Consider the following 3,701-nt stretch of genomic DNA (forward strand, 5'->3'; position numbering starts at 1 on the left):
GTTTGCGCCCTCGTGGTCTCGTCCGATGGAGACCGCTTGCCTATGCTTGAGCTGAGAGCTTGAGTTGCAGCCTCGCGGCCTCCTGCTGCCCTAAGCCAGCGTCAGTTTGAAGTGCAACATGCTGATGGCAAGCCCTTGTCTCAGTCTTACAAAGCAGCGAAATCTTCGCATCTCAAAGTGTAGGAGCATAAACCAGCCGTGGGTTCCTGCTGTGAACCAGGTGCAGACATCCGAGTCTGTCCTTTTGTTCCGAGCTCCTGCTAGTTCTCTCTGGCTGCAGTGAGATCAGCGCAGCACAAGCGTGACTGTAGTGCCTCGAGAAAAGATTATTTCAGAAAGCGATGTCTGGAGGTGCTGGAAATATTTCACGTAATCATAGAATTGTAGGGGTAGAAGGGACATATGGACATCATCAAGTCCAACCCAATTCTAAAGCAGTTCCCTACAGCAGGTCACAGAGGAAAGCATCTGGAGGGGTCTTGAATTATCTCCAGAGAAAGAGACTCCACCATCTCTCTGGGCAGCCTGTTCCAGTGCTCTGTCATCCTCACAGTAAAGTTTGTCCCTGTATTCTTATGGAAATTCCTATATTTCAGTTTGTGCCTATCGCCCCTTGTTCTATTGCTGCACACCACTGAAAAGAGTCTAGTCCTGTCCACTTGACTGCTGCACTTCAGATATTTATCAACAGTGATAAGATCAACTCTCAGTCTTCTACAGGCTGAGCAGTCGCAGGTCTCTCAGCCTTTCCTCATAAGAGAGATACTTAAGGCCCCTAACCACCTTTGTGGCCCTCCGCTGGACTCTCTCCAGAAGTTCTCTATTTTTCTTTCACTGAGGAGCCTGGAACTGGACACAGCACTCTGGATGTGGACTCACCAGGGTAGGGTAGAGGAGGATAATCACCTCCCTTAACTTGCTGGCCACACTCTTTTTTGTAAAATCCAGGATACCTCTGGTCTTCTTGGCAGTTACTGTATTTTCAACATACAGTGACTCTGAAGATGTGAATTCAGGGGGAGGGAAGAGACACTTGGGAGACTGCCACAACTATTTAAAAATTATCTATATTAAAATAATCATATTTGTTCCATTAAATGATCACTTACATGGCTAACTATGTACTAGAATAATAATAATAAAAAAAAATCAGAAAGATCATAAGTTACAGCATTTTGCTGAGACAAGATTCAGTTCTACTACAGCATAGTGCCCCCAGACTACAGAGCCCTAACGCATGCAGTAGCATCTGTGAGCACTGCTGTGAATAACTGAACTAAGAATCAAATCTCCAGCATCAGAGTTAAATGGTAGTTTTCAGTGATTAATTAGAGCAAAGTGTCAGAAGTCTTATAATGTTTGCTGGCAGATCCAAGTTTGTAACAAAACCCATATCAAATTCAGGATTTTATGTGGCTCCATCCAGAAGCGATGTACCTCGACTGGAGAACAGAATCCCTTGTGTCCTTGCCAGCTGGAAGCCTGTTGAGCCCGTCGGCCAACTGCTTTTGAAGGAGTTAAACAATTCTGCCTCCAAAACATTTTTCTTTGAGCCAAATTACAGGCATTAGGATAGCAGCAGTGTTGGCTTTGCCAGCCAGAACTAAAATTAGCTTGTGTGATTTATTTTACAGCTTGTTTGGGTGCTGACAAATAGTGCCAGATCTGTACACAGACTCCCTGAGCTGTATTTGTATGGAGGAAGAAAAATGGGAGGAGAGAAAGACAGAAGGGACAGAAGGGGGGGGGGGAAGGGGAAAGGTAAAGTATGTCACCTTTACTACACTGCTGCTGTGCTTTCCTTAACGAGCCAATACCTCATTATAAGAAGAGGCAGTACATTCTTTGATTTCTACAGTTACGAAATTTATTTTAAAATAAATATAAGGCTGTTAGCTTCTTTCACACGGCAAAGCATAAGCTGAGGAGGAATGTGATTTCTGTCTGCAAAATACATCAAGAAGGTAAAGGTAGGTAAGAGAGAGGAGCTAAATCACTGCAGACATAAAATGCAACCTGTGTCAATTTTTAGATTAGGGGTTGGAAGTCTTTAACTGCTGATAGAATGCAATCCTGAAAAGTCATGCCAACAGGAACAGCAGGAAGTAAAAATTATATTTTTAAAGCTTGACAATTTTTCTAAGGCATCTTTTGATGAAGTTGCTCATTAAAAATTATTAAAATCATGGCCTGTGATTTCCTCAAAGCAATTGATTTATTATGTGTGTGTGGTTTTTTATATATATATATATGCAAACATATTTGCAGTATTTCAAAATGTAAAATTTCTTCAAAATTCAAGACTCTGATAATGAGGTTCAACATTCTGTATTGCTTGCCTTAAGACAAGGAAAACTATGAAGAGAAATTGTAAGTATCTCTTGTGACTGAAGCTCTTCCACAAAGCTTTCATTTTGAGAATATTACCATGGTTAGATGACAAAAGAAAAAAAACATTTTGGTATATATGTATACATAAGCAGTTATATATGTATATATAGAATGACAGTGTCTCATGCTCTCTTTCTGTACTTGCTCTTCTGTGCAAATGGAGCTGCTCTGCTTTCAGTCTGGCATTAGCTATAAGCACTTTCAAGAAACGGGGGATTCTTTTTAAACCTCTCAAGCCTCATTTCAAGCCCTAATAGCCTCAAGCCTCTGATAGGTTAAATACCCTGTTAACCTTTTCCATGGTGTCTTCCATCCAGGTTTTCCTTACTCAATATTTGTTAAGAAATATTCTAAAGAATCATAGGATCATAGAATGACTTGGGTTGGAACAGTGCAGTTCCATTCCCCTGTTGTGGGCAGGGTTGCCACCCACTGGATCAGGATGACCATAATCCCAGCCAGGCAGGCCTTGAACACTCCAGGGGCAAAAATGGACTAGCTAGTCTTGATACTGTTCAGACACGGAGAATGTGACAAGCCCTCTCTGTTTAGCTGTTCATACTGATAAACTTGTGGATCCAGATCATCGAGGACACAGTCAGCAGTCAGGTAAGCAGTACATGCCACACCCACAATTCCTATGAAACCCAAACACGGGATCCCCCAAGGTCTCATTTGTTCCAGTCCCACCTGTGGCTCATTACCGTGTTATGAAGTATGGGGTAGGGTCTGGTACTAAATGTGGAGGTTGGTGGCCCTGCCTGTTGGTGCCCTGGGAGGGTTGGAGATTCATGATCCTTGAAGTCCCTTCCAAGTCGTGCCGTTCTGTGATTCTATGACTTTCTCTGGCCCAGCTGTCCTTATGCACAGTGGACATACACAGTCTGCACACCTGGTGCCTTAGCAGTGCTTACAGCTTTGTACCACCATCCCACCAATGCATGTCTTGTCCGATCCACCAGCTCATCCATTTGGAGAAATTTTGACTTTTTCCTCTGTAGCTCAGTCTTCACTGATCAGTCAGACTCGATGATCTCCAGAGTGGCTTCCAATTCCTACAATCCTGTGTGATTCTGTGACTCCATAACCATATGGCCCTTAGCCGTACCCGGTTATAGAACGCTAAACTCTTTCACTTCTAACACCACAGTTAGATAGCCAGCACAAACTCTGGGAGACTTCGATGTGTAATGCCGAGAACCTAACACAAAAAGCGGAGACCAAGACGGCTCGTTCCGCTGAGACGACCCTACGGGGTCGCTGCGGGGGTGCTGCGGGTCTGCGGGAACTCCGGGCCATCCCGGCTCGGT

The sequence above is a fragment of the Meleagris gallopavo genome, chromosome 1 (genome assembly GCF_000146605.3).
Source record: "Meleagris gallopavo isolate NT-WF06-2002-E0010 breed Aviagen turkey brand Nicholas breeding stock chromosome 1, Turkey_5.1, whole genome shotgun sequence".
NCBI lineage: Eukaryota > Metazoa > Chordata > Aves > Galliformes > Phasianidae > Meleagris > Meleagris gallopavo.